Genomic DNA, 13,695 nt, shown 5'->3' with positions numbered 1-13,695 from the left:
CATTCTTTGACCTCCCTCAATAACTTGTAATTGTTTGTTGTTTGTCTTTTCCCGGTTAGGGGTCGCTATAGCGGAACTCTGGTCCGCAAACGATTTGCAGTCGATTTTTATGGTACTGAGTTGCCAGCCCGACTTGTAATAATTATAAATACAAATAATATAAACGCCACAAACCACCTAGTACACTCTGATGACCAATGTCTGACAGCAGGCGTTTCAAATACCCGCCTACTGACGTCACGGCGTTATGCAAACAGGAAGAAAGAACATATATAGAAACATGTTTATACGGATGCATACGTAAATATAACTTCCATAATTTATCATTCTATGCGCGTGCGCAGACAGACAGAGAGACTGAGAGAGAGAGAGAGAGAGAGAGAGAGAGAGAGAATGTAAATAAACATATGTACACACATAAATGTGTGTGCGTGAATATATATACATATATATGATCACAGGAGTGGCTTTGCATATGAAACATATATGTCTATATAGATAGACAGACAAGATAGCTATAGATCTATTTTATTGATATAATTAAAATAGTTAATGTGTGTATGCGTTTGTATGTTTGTGCTCAGGAATACCAGGTGAATACCCAGCAACTTGGCAGACAGTACACGAAGGAGCTGTTAGACACAGGTGCGCTGCAATTTAGGCCTCCTTCCGCTTAGTGGCACTATAGAAAGTAGTGCTAAACTCGTCAGTGTAGTTTAATTTCAGGCTTTAGTCTTGGAGTAGTTAGGTAATGTTTTGCAAACAAACGGAAGTAGTAATAGAAAGGAAGGCTGAAGTTGCTGCTGTGTTCTGTTGCTTAGGTAAGCGAATATTGACCCGTACTTTAGCCGGTAGTGTGCATATCATTGCTTTTTGGTGTATCTAAAGCTGTAAAAGCAATTAATCAATGGCTCACCAAAAAATAAATAAATAAGAGGAGCACATACCTTATAGTGAAATGACGTTAGATGTTCGTTATGAAATACCCTTTACAGTCTATACTGCATATTTTAATTTCAGATCAGAGTGTAAAGTTGTCAGGGAATTGCTGTTTCAGCTATGTGAACAAGAGCTCTGGACAGTCACTTACTTTAACCTTTGCCAATCAAATATAGTTTGTTGGTATCCGATCACCGTTGTACCACCCTTTCACTGTGTGTATGTATCTAATCTGTGTAGACACACACACACCATCGTTGATATTTCAGAGCTGTAGTCAAATTACTTCTCTAAAGGATATGTGCAACATGTAACCACTCTGTTCAAAAAATAAACAAACAAGCCTGAATTAATCCCCATAATGGTATAGTGCTTAGAGTTTATGTGCTTCTACAGTAGTAATAATCATAGTTGGTGAATCTATTTTACACAGGACAAGCATGTGTAAGCATAAACAAAACTTGTTTTAGGCAAGTTATACTAATATTTTATATACAAGATTAAATACATTGGTTGATGAAAATCAGATCAAATTTTGCTTTTGCTAAGCTGTTGGTGTGTTATTTTTGTGTGTTATGGTATGCCAAGTATATTGGGTACCAAAGTTTATAAAAATCTAAATTGGTAGCATGCCTAGCAACTGCACTTTGCTCTGTCTGTCTCAAAGCCTTCACTTGTATATTGCGTAAATCTAGTTAGTCATGAAAACAAGATTTTTGGATCACTGGGTCTTGCCCAACTAATGAGGGCCAAGTAAAAAAAAAATGATTGCTAGTCACTTGAAACTATAAGGATTGTTTATAAAAGGCACTTCCCCAGACATTAGAATGGATGTGATGGCACTGGATACACAGCTTAAAACACCTGTACTCTGCAAAGTATAGTAAATGTTTGGTATATTGACTTAGTGTATTAGACCCTTATAATTTTAACAGAGACTATTAAAACAGATTGTATTGATGTTCTGTATTTTTGATCAGTTTGTTAACTGCAAGAACTGGAAGGCTGTCGACGGGTATCCTAGGGCATCTGGGAAAATGGATATATAGGGTCATGTGATACCTTAAAGAGCTTGTTTTTATGCACAGACACTTGGAATGCCTTGCATCCTGTATGGCTTGTCACTTTTTTTAACTTATCAAAATGATTTGGGTTTCTAATATTGTGATGGGAGTGGGCCCCATTCCTACAGTTCAAGTGGTTAGTGTTGCTTTAGTCTTTGATGTTTGCCAAGAGTGTTTTTCACAACACCGTCAAGTACTCAGAATTGCTTTTTACTGCACTTTGTGTGGAGCTACTTGTACTGGTAGCATATTTAAGTATGCTTGAAAATTCATTTTTATTATCCCTGTTGCTTTTACTACTGTTGGAACTTTTTGAGTGTCTTTAACTCACTCTATTGCAGTTTCTGCTTGTAGAATTTATTTATTTATTTATTTATTTCTTGCTTGCTTGCATTTGTTAACTGGGAAAGTCCACTGGACGTGGAAAGAGTCCATTTTCAGTGGAGGCCTGGGGAGAAAAGCTCCGCTGAATTACATAGAAAATATTAATACACGTAAAGAATAATATTAATACACATAACAGAGAAGCAGTACTCTTACACTGATTAAAACTGATAATAACAGAGAAGCAGTACTCTTACACTGATTAAAACTGATAATAAAACAACAGCGAATCACAATCATAGAAGTAATAAGTAGTATATATTCAAATGACACATTAGTGAAATGTAACTACAAGGTTCATGGTGTGTATTCAGATACTACACAAATGTAATGTATCTGCAGGTTCATAGCTGTGAGGGCGTATAGTGTAGGAATGGTAGTAGATAGAAGGGCAAAAGGAGGGAAAGGACAGGGTAAATTGACAGGTAAGCAAAGCAGTAAGTAGGCAGAGGGAAGAAAGTGATAGAGGTATAATGCCAGGGAGAGAGGTCAGGAGTTTGGGTTCTGTGTTAGGGAAATTGCATATTTTTGGATCTTGGTATTTTATGTCTTTGTGTCTCTCACTATAAAGGACACTGTAATCGCTCAGTGCAGCTAGCCATTATGTCCTTGTTGCTTTGACTAATATATCTGGTTTTCTTGCTTTTACTTTTTAGTTGTTGTTATTGGATGGTCCCATGTGATCAGAACTTCTTCATTTTTGTAATGATTTTTGCTTATGTTTTCAGTGTTTCTCAACTACATGTCTGTTGTGGATTTTGCATAATCCCACTGCAGCAGTTTTGCTCCATTGTTGTGACTTTCAGTATACAGACCCTCAGCCATTACTATGTTGCAACCAGCAACTGTTTCTAGTTCTGCTTTACAGAATCTGTACTTGTCTGTATTTCCCATTTTTTTGCTATATAGATTTTGTATGAAAACATTTGAAATGTTAGTGAAACACAAGTTGTGAATTTGCATTTGTGTGATGGCAAAATTTTCAGTTTTTGTCATTTCCAGTAAGACAAGTCTGTAATTGCTGGTTATGATTTTATAGTTACTGTGAGTAATTTTTGTATTTTCAATGGATGACATAGTACGCAATTGTAGAATGTTACTGGGTGTTTAATTGCATTTTGTTAAATGGATAGACCAACTGGACTGTTTCCTTTCCTACGTAGTGATCTGGGGAGAAAGATATCAGCAATAAGAATAAAGTTATACACATTCCAAAAACTTAAACTACCTAATATAGGTGATATTGTGCAAAGTAATTGTAAAACAGCACTGAGGATGACATACACTGAGAGTGTTGTAGTAATTATACAGACACCATTCTAACCAAGGAGGTTCAGAGATTCACCTAAAATCTCTGTGAAATGTCTGTGTTAATATTTAGAGTGCATTAACTAGGTCAGGTTAATCAGATGTGTTGTACTGCATTTCTTATAACAAAGTAATGGAACAGTTCTGTGATATTGATTAAATATTAAAAGAGTACAGAGATTCACCTAAAATCTCTGTGAAATATCTGTGTTAATAGTTGGAGTACATTAACTAGGTCAGGTTAATCAGATGTGTTGTACTGCATTTCTTATAACAAAGTAATGGAACAGTTCTGTGATATTGATTAAACATTAAAAGAGTAAGGACCCAAAAGAACCCATGTATAGTAACACAAATTAGATATCAACTATTGTGATACCATTAATGTAGCATTAGCAAGGGATGTTGCCAGAATAGTGAGGTATGCATAGTTATTTTTGTTAACTGGGTAATATGTAGCACATGATAGTTATTTAAACAGCAGTTAATACAATTGTAGGGCGATTTTTGTAGTTTCAATAGCAAAATGAATATTCTTGCTTAGAAATGTTATGTACTTATGCATATCAATCATTATTTCACTAAAAAAGATTTAACTATGCTACGAAACAATTATATTAATTTGTTTAAAGAGTTGGACTCATTGCATTCCTGAAAATGTACATAGGCACATGAAACATATAAAAGATCTACACTGCTAGTACTTTCTTTACTTTTACTGTTAGCATTTTGTAATCTTCTTTAAGTTGTTATTGGTCTGTTAGAGGATTGTACTACTTATTGCAATTGCCTGTTTCCGCAGAGAAGTGAAGATGTAAAGTAGAATGCCATGATTGAATCTAGAAATTATGAAAATCATTCCTTGCAGTGGTATTCTTTGTGACAGATGCAGAGTACATTTATGTGTTGTTACTGTGACATTCCTTATGTCTGTTATGGAATATCAGTGATTGTGCATTGCAGACAATGAAAAGTGGCTTTTTAGTCTGTAGCTGTGTTCTGTTGTCTGTATGATATTTTCTCTGAACTGCTGTTTTGGGGCAACAAATTATTTGCATACTCCCTAACAACAGTACCATTCTTTAGCAGCATCTGTATTGGGAAGAGTTTTAAGGGTTCATACATTACAAAGATGTTTTGCTTCTCTGTGTGTTGAAAGGGTATATGGCTCTGTGCTATGTGTATAGTAAGATATTTCTGAGTGTGGTCTAAAAATTAAACAAGAGGCTTAGTGAAACACAAGCCAGTTAGCTGAGTGCTATTATTTGCTGGCCATGTGGTAAATATAAAGTTTTCTTTCTGAAGCATCTGACTGGCATTGTGATATGTATATTAGCTATGTATTAAATATGATTGCTGACTGCTTTATGTCTGCTATATTCTGACCAAACAGAGATATATACATTGATTCATGTGCCTGGAGTTGGTTATTTAATTAGGAGGCTTGCAAAGCATCTTGCATGGTGACTTTGAGAGAACTCTGCATTTCTTTCACGAGTCCCTGGGCATACTTTTTTTCAAATAAATTTCCGTTTAAACATCATCATTGAAAATGTATCAGCCTGGGTTGTCATCTTTCTTTTTGCTGTGGCGTCTATATCACATTATCGAAATCTTGCTACATTGAATCACTAAATATCGACCTCTAGTGATCGATGTAGTAAAACATCGAATAACGTTAAAAAAACAAACAAAAATAAAAAACTAACTAGTGTAGGCAAGGGGCAAGCCTCCCTGCACCCCCCACCCCCTACTGAAATATTCCAACTCTGAGACTGCACTACATTGAGGTAAATGGAAATCTCCCCCTACTGAGATTTCCGTTTACCTGCACGATTGTCTGCACTTTCGATGTTGTGGTGCCGACAATATCAGCTTCGATATTGTCGGCTTTCGACATTGTGAAGTAGACCTTGTAAATGCACAACTACCAGTTCAGAGTAATAAACTAGGTTAATTTTGGATTGCATCTGGGGTGGTTACTGATCCCCAGTAAGCAAAATGTAAAAACTGTTATAAGAAAGGAAATTGTCTTATCACAACCAGAATATGGCCTTCCTGTCTTCATTAACCCCCCTCCCCCCAAAAAAACTCTCTCTACCATACAAACCATGGCCACACAAATCTGTAGATTTTTCACCCTGCTCCTGCAATTCAGACATTGCTACAGTTTGTCTTTTGAGTTAAATGGCTTTCGACTAAAGAGCACATAGTCTTCTTTTTATATAGAGCCTTTTATTTTCAAGGTGCTAAATGGAAAGTCATGTATCTTCCTAGTGATTAAACCTATCCCCAAACTTCTCTCTTTGGGGATCTTGATACATTTGTTAGTTTGAGAAATGTGCAGGTATTTGTATTCAGCAATGAATACATGTAAACCATTCAAAAATCCTCAATCTCGTTTGATGACTGTCTGAGTGATGGCCTCTCCAAATTAACATTTGTCCTGGTGATGAGGAATGAATATGCCGATTGGCAGGTGGAGGCTGATGAGTGAGAGAGCAGGGAAAAAAGAATATGTGTAGAAACTATAAGCTTCAGCTTCTTTGCTCAAAAATTGGGGGCAAAGCAGCAAGTAATGAGGGTTGAATGCCAAAGATTACTGTAGTTCACTTCTAATACAGTAACAAGTTTTGCATCGACATGCATTTTCTGAAGAATACCACATATGAAAGTGTTTGTTATATTGACTGACTGTAACACTCTGATCTACCAGAAAATCAAAAATATGCAAAAACATGGGGAACAATTGGAGACTGTCGAGAAATGTGGTAGAAACAAAACCTTTTATACTGGAACTAAGTCTACTGTGCTGCAACTGAAATGCATGAAATTCTGCAATATCGTTTGTTTTGAATTAAAGCCCTTCTGAATCATTGTGTCCTACTAGTGTGTGTATGTATATTTTACTCATCCAAAGACCCTAATTTGGGCACAACATGGGCCATTAAGGCAAATTTGCATTGATAGTTGTGATGCCCGTGCACTGGCCCAGCAATCAAGGAGCCTCAAGCCTCACCACTAACACCAGAGGGGGCATCTCATATATGAGGAAAGGATAGCAAATACACACATTAAAGTGCAATTTCCCTTAAGAGCACACAGAGATCACAGTCAGTCCGGGGCTGGTCGCTCCCTTGCTCTCCAGGTCCCCAATAAGACTCCCCACTGGCACAGCTGTAGGGTCCAGATCTCAGCCTAGCTGGGCAAGCTAAAATCTCCAGTACCCTCTCTGTCCAACCAATGCTTCGTGTCCCTGCCTAAGTAGCTGACACACACACACTTTGAGATAAGAGTTTATACAACCACACAGACACTTCTGGAGAAGGCTGGCACAGGTTCTTCAGCTGTGCCCCTTTTACTCAGACTATATGGTAGTACCCTGCCACCACCCAGCTAATTATCAGCTACTCAAAGGCCCTTAAAAAGATGTCCAGTTATTACTGTGCAATATTATTATCCGATTGGTAGTATGACTAAGCAGTCTCAAGGCTTATTAGAGTGACCTGGTACAGGAACCTTATATACATGCAATGTACTCTTAAAGCTTAACTTATCTCTACACAAGCCAGCCACAGTTAAAAGGTTTTAAAACATTTAATAATAAATAATTAAAAGCCACAAGACAATACTTTCTGCTATACAGTGCTAGTCAAAAGTTCAGAGATCACACAGAAATACTTAATAAATCAGTAGTACAGTTCTGACATCACAGAAAAACACTTAGTCTAGTCTTTCTAGATTCTAGCTATCCCTAAAAGAAAACACAAGTCTAAGATAACTTACATAAGAAAACAGGCAGAGTGCTGTAAGTTGGATGATCAAGACAAAAATGCGTAATGCCTTCTGATTCTCTCTGTTTTAAATTGCTATTGCAGTTCAGATAAATATTACATCATCTTTTTACACTTTCCTGGTGTTCCCAGGCTACATATTAACTGCATTTACATTCTTAACATCTCCCTTTTGTTATCTTGCAGATGGTCAGGAACAGAGCAATAAAAATACATTTGCATGTTTAAATCTGGCAATTTAACCCTTGGTTAAAACAATAGAAAGAATTTCTTCATCTAGACTTTTCCGCACCACTGCTACTTCATAGGGTCACTGCATGCTTTACTTTGGTCAATAGAGTGCACTGTTGTCACATTTATTTCCAGTTCCACATATAACAGTACTTCTTTACCTTTAAGACAACAAGCCTGTAGTTTACATTCATATTTACAAATCTGGCTAGGCTGGCAGCCTCCACCCTTCTCTACCAGTCTTCACAATAGTGATTCAAGTTCTCAAAAAAGAATACTATTATAATATTTATGTATAGAGTATCAATGGTTTTTGCAATATCCGTCTAAACAGCATCTAATGGTGCCTTCTGTGCGGAGTCTGCATGTCCTCCCTGTGGTCGCGTGGGTTTCCTCTGGGTGCTCCGGTTTATTCCCACATCCCAAAGACATGCAGTAGGTGAATTGGATACTCTAAATTGGCCCTAGGTGTGAGTGTGTGCATGTGTGCGCTTTCTGTGGAAGGTTGGGCGCCAGGCTGGCAACTCTACACCGTAAAACTCCACTGCCAATCATGAGCGGACAGATGATCTGCTGTGGCGACCCCTAACTGGGAAAAGCCGAAAGAAGAAGAAGTCTAAAAAGCATGTAATAAGATGTAATAAACCATAAGAAAGGTATTTTTACATCACTAAAATTAGAGAGAATGTTTCTGAAACAGTTCAAAGTATTGATGCACAGAAGTAAATCCAGTGACATTTCTAAATTGTGCTGTTTGCCGTGTAACTATGAATGATACTTTACTGGGGAAGTTTTGTGGCATATAAATGTTGGATATTTTTGAGTGTGCAGTTATGATGCTAGGAGTTGTAGAAAAGTTAGTGGGTTTGTTGCAGGAAATGTCCTTGTGCAACAGTAAGTTAAGCAGCTACATGAGAAAATGAAGCTGTTTTTCTACAAGAAAAAGTCAGGGCATTAACTGAAGAAGTAGATGTGCTATGACATCAAGGGGTGCTGTCTTTAAGCAAAGAGAACTAAGGAGTAATGGAGTAGGTGCCTTCTGAGAAAGAGAATGAAATCACAGTGTTGCTCAAATTTTTTTCCGACCCTGACCAGCGGAAGACATATTAAAGCAAAACAGGAAAAAATGTTTACTTGTACAAAAGACTGTTGTGCATATACTGTATGAGTGGAATCTTCAAACACAAAAGTAAGCCTGGGGATAATTAAGTCAAGTAACATTACAGCCCCAAAAAGAAAGAGAAAAGTGACCTGATGTTGGAACTTGAAACACCAAATGAAAAACCAAGTCTCAGACCCAAGGTGTCATTGAGTATTTACAGTGTGAAGAGGGAAATTTGTGTCAGGAGCTACAGAACAATTAACCACATCCTGCTTAATCTAAAAGAAAATACCAGAATCTGCAATTTTGAAGTTGTGACTTTTAGTGACTCGTACTCAAACGACTGTGCAAAAAAGTCAAGATCTGTACACAGATTCAAATTCATGTCAGTGAAGTAGCTCGGCTTATAAAACAAAAGGGACATCAAAGTATAAATGAATATAAGCTCCTTGTAGTTATCAGTGGGGGGCTCAGAAAGTCTTTAAACACAGAGACACAGATGCATTAACAGTGACTTGAGCGCACTTAGCACATCCAGAAACGGAAGCAGAAATGACAAAAGAATGGAAACCTTAATGTCTTGCAGAAACAAAAGAAAAAGTGTTTCAGAATAAATGAACACAATGATTCTTCTCTTGATCTAACTGCTAAGTGAAAAATTCTGGAAGCTGCATATAAAATCCTTGAAGGAAGCAATCAATAAATTTTAAAACAATGTCTGTACACTGTTGCTTCTTATGCTGAGCTATTGCAGAACATTCATTCTTGCATAACAAACCTGCAAACGAAAAATGGTTCCCAAAAACAGAAGGAAAATACTCACACTAACCTTCTAAAGCATAACAGACCTGCAAAAGAAAAATTGTTCCCAAAAACGAAAGGAAAATACATGCACTAACCTTTTAAAGCTGAGAGAGATTACTAATATAGACTAGCAAAGACAGTCAGGGTCTAACAGTCATAGAAACCACTGAACAGAGCTGCATTGAGGACTAGGCTGCCCTGTTTTTTGATATTTTAGAGTAGAACTTTGAAGAGCCTGAGTCTGGTGAAACCAGTCTAGATCCAGTCTTGAACATCTTGTCTCAGACATTGATGTCAGTGATACTGAAGTTAATCCGGATGTTGAAATTAATCCAAGCATGGAGTCCAAACCATAGATTTACTACTTATATGAGAAAATGCAGTGCCAGCAGGAAACCTAAACAGAGGTCATGCAGCATCTACAGATAAATCCAGTGAAGAAAAGGACCAATGTCTGTCACATAGTGTACTAGACAGAGTTGAAACCGCTGTTCATATCTAGCAAAAAAACAATAAGCAAGCTATTAACTGAAAAATTACCACAATGAAATATTATGCCTGGATCAAACTTGGATGTGTTGCAGTGCCAGCTGAGGTGGGATCTGGCACACTCATAGCACTCATCCCTGCACTTATAGAGATCTCTGAAATTACCTTTGTATTTGCTGCCCTAATAAGAAATACAGTTGATAACCTGGTCACCAAAAATAAACAGAGCTTTTTTTTTATGGTAAATAAACATAGTTTTTTTATGATGTAGAGAAAGGGCAGAGTTGAGATTTCTTATACACCCATCAAGTCATACTAAGTAAAGTACAACAAAGGGATTCTGTGGATTGCACAATGTCCTCTGTTGCAGAAATTTTGCTCCCAACTTTAATGTTGGCTGCCCAAATTGAATTAGTGGTATGGTCATTAGGGAAGCTGAACAGCCATTTGCTTCCTTCTTTCCTGCTTGAGGGGCTTAATTGTTAATCATGGGGGCTCTGTGTTCACCAGTTAATGTCAAGACAGCCAGAAATGGTCCTTTAGGCTTTACACTTGTTTTTTGAACTTGATTGATGCTAACACTCTCTAACAAGTATGGTGGCGTTATTGTATCTGTGTGCATACAAATGCCATTGCACTGCCGGGTCTTTCCCATTAAAATAAGGGACTTTGGTATTTGCTGTGCATCTTAATTTAAGACCCATTATATGCAGATGAGTAGTGCTGCTGCCGCTTTTTATTGTGTAAGTAGCAGAGGTAGAAAGTGATTGTCGCTCTGTCTGGGCAGTTTAGGTTCTGAGGTTTAGCACTTTGGAACATGATGGATGCCAGTGGGAGATTGGTATGTGCTTCCTTGACTCGAGCAAGGTTTGTTTGAAAATAGGAACACACAAAATAAGGCTTTTGTGTTGACTTATGTACTGCTACTCCTCTTAAGTCAGCAGGCTGAAATGATTATTCTTGATGTGGAAGATGAATGTCTGTGCATTCCCAGAATGGCATTCGTATAGAAATTTATTGGAATGAAGTGATCCTGTTGTAGTTTTTCCCCAGTTTTCAGCTCTGCAATTGGACATTAGGATTGTTAATAAAGTGCTTAATCCAATACTTCCTTCTTATTCTTCTTTCGGCTTTTCCCGGCTAGGGGTTGCCACAGTGGATCACCTTGACCGCTCATGATTGGCAGTGAGGTTTTTACGGTGTCGAGTTGCCAGCCCGGCACCCAACCTTCCACGGAAGACACGCACACACTCATGCCTAGGCCCAATTTAGAGTATCCAATCCACCTACAACATGTGTTTAGGATGTGTGTACACATACTAAACCTAGAGTACTTGATAGTAGTTTTCACTCTTACAAACACTGGCTAATGTACAGTGTATGTACTGTACCTCTGTACTATGTATGTATTCTACCTATGTTCCAAATTTCAGCTGTACACCACAAATCTATTAATTACCTTCATTTTTAAATTAATATTTTCTTGTTTGTTCTCTCCACTGTAACTGTTGATGTGCTGCATACCACTGTAAAAACATGTCTCTTGTAATTTGTGTGTATACTTATGTCTAAATATCTAAATGTTTCTGTAATTTTTCTATGTGGAGTTTTTCTCCCTGGGACTCTGCTGAAAAAGGGCCTTTTCCGCTCAGTCAGAACACCCCCGGTTAACAAATGTAAAATAAAATAAAATGTGGGAGGAAAACGGAGCACCTGGAGGAAACCCACGCGACCACAGGGAGGACATGCAGACTCCACACAGAAGGCACCCCAGCCGAGGATCGTACCGGAGTACCTCTTGCTGTGAGGAGGCAATGCTAACCGCTGCACCACCTTAGCCGCCCTAATCCAAGACTTTGCTTGCCTGAATATTTAATGCATCCTTTTTTTTGTATTCCCACTTGACAGTTTTGACAAATATATCTGAAGCATTGTTTGCTTACTTAACTCCACACAACAATATATATATATATATAAATAATATATATTTTTTTGCCTGGTTGACATTTTCTTAGTAGAATTTTTCCTGTATTGTTTCTCGTCAGGGCAGTGACTGTTTATGTTGGCGTGATGACAGACAGAAGCAGTAAGCTTGTCTAGTCTCTCCTTTTACTTACCTTAACATTCTGCTTTTCCTTTTACCCCTTGTCCACCTCTCCCTTACCTGGATTCCTTCTCCTGCACTCATTCTGGTAACCTGTTCCATGGGTCCACAACCCTTTATGTAAAAAAAAAAAAAAAAAGTGGCTTTTGGAAAGCCAATGTGTTATTAGTTTTTGTAGTCTACTGCCTGTGCCCCCTCCCTCCCCTTATGACTTTTCTGTTCAGAAAGACCCCCTTCACATCTCACGCATATGCCTGTATCATGTTTCTGCTTTCTGGTTTAATTTGGAAAAAGCTCTAGCTCCTGTAACCACTATTCATATTTCTTTTTGTCCATCCCATGGCTGTTTTAGATAGCTGTCCTCTGCATTTTTCCAACAGACTGATATTTATTTCTTTCAGTAGCCTCTAGAGCTGCTTACAGTACTCAAGATGAAGTCTGACAAGGGTCCTACTGCAATCTATTCCCCTGAAAATACATACCAGTTGTTTGCCACTGCTGTCTGACTCCACTCCTGGTTGTCTAGCCCATGAGTGAATAGTACTCCACAGCCTTCTTCTGCCCTGCTGCCTTCAATTCCACTCTTTTCTAGCTAAGGCTTTATGACAAGATTGTTGGGGTTCAGGTGCTGTACTTTGAATTTAATTATTTATTCTTTGTTTATCAGGATAGACATACTAGGCTAGTAGTCTTTTCTTAGGAGAAGCCTGAGATGGTATTTATACTACCAGGGAAAATTTTGCCAGAGCATCAGGGAACTTCCCCATCTCATCATTGTTGCAAATGGGACTCATTTTGGAAGAGTATTTCCTGTTTCCCTTCCAGGGCACAGAGGCGGTTCAGAGAAACATGGAGGTAGGTGGAGAGAGAAGATGATGCAGTGGTGAAAGTAAATATCAAGAGAATGTGTGACGGTTTCTGAGGAAGTGTTGCAAAGAAACCCGTTTCATGGAGATGAGTCAACAAATAATGGATGTTGAGCTACAACCCTCCAGTTGGGAGGGATGCAGGATGATCTACTTAAAAAAATGGTGGTGCTGAGTGAGACAGAAAATGAAGACAATATTTCTTGGGGAGACATTATGAAAAAAATACAAAAGGAGGATGCAGAGACAATCCTGAGGAATAGTGATGCAAAGGAAAAGAAAATGTGTAGAGAAAGTAAAAGAGGGTAAAAGTGGAGTAGCAGAAAAGAAGGCAGAAGAAACGAAAGTATGTGGTAAGGATTCAAAGTAAAGAAGATGAAATGGATAGGTGTGAAGTGTGGAATAATTTAATAGCTCCTTTGGGTGTAAAAGTACATGAGGTAAGAATATTTATTCTCATTAAGAAAGTGACATTTTGTGACATTATATATGACACCATTTTTTCAATGGAAAAATTTCTTGGAGAATATGAAAAAGACTGTAACCCATAGAATCTTTATGTGATAACATTTAACAGGGAAACAAAAATGAAAATTAATGTACAGTTTCA

At 37.8% G+C, this 13,695-nt stretch overlaps 1 protein-coding gene across 1 annotated transcript in view; it reads left to right on the top strand.

Moving 5' to 3' along the window:
- The first annotated feature begins 517 nt into the window (after positions 1 to 517).
- ERCC6 (ERCC excision repair 6, chromatin remodeling factor) overlaps positions 518 to 13,695 on the top strand; it is a 1,256,800-nt gene continuing 1,243,622 nt past the window's right edge. Inside the window, exon 1 of the mRNA XM_044056771.1 lies at positions 518 to 821. The gene's annotated coding sequence lies outside the window, so the exon portion shown is untranslated. The remainder of the gene's footprint in view (positions 822 to 13,695) is intronic.

This window comes from Protopterus annectens, chromosome 14.part0 (assembly GCF_019279795.1).
Source record: "Protopterus annectens isolate FY-2018-M chromosome 14.part0, PAN1.0, whole genome shotgun sequence".
NCBI lineage: Eukaryota > Metazoa > Chordata > Ceratodontiformes > Protopteridae > Protopterus > Protopterus annectens.
The sequence above is the reverse complement of the archived record's forward strand: the minus strand, read 5'-3'. Positions and strand labels throughout refer to the sequence as shown.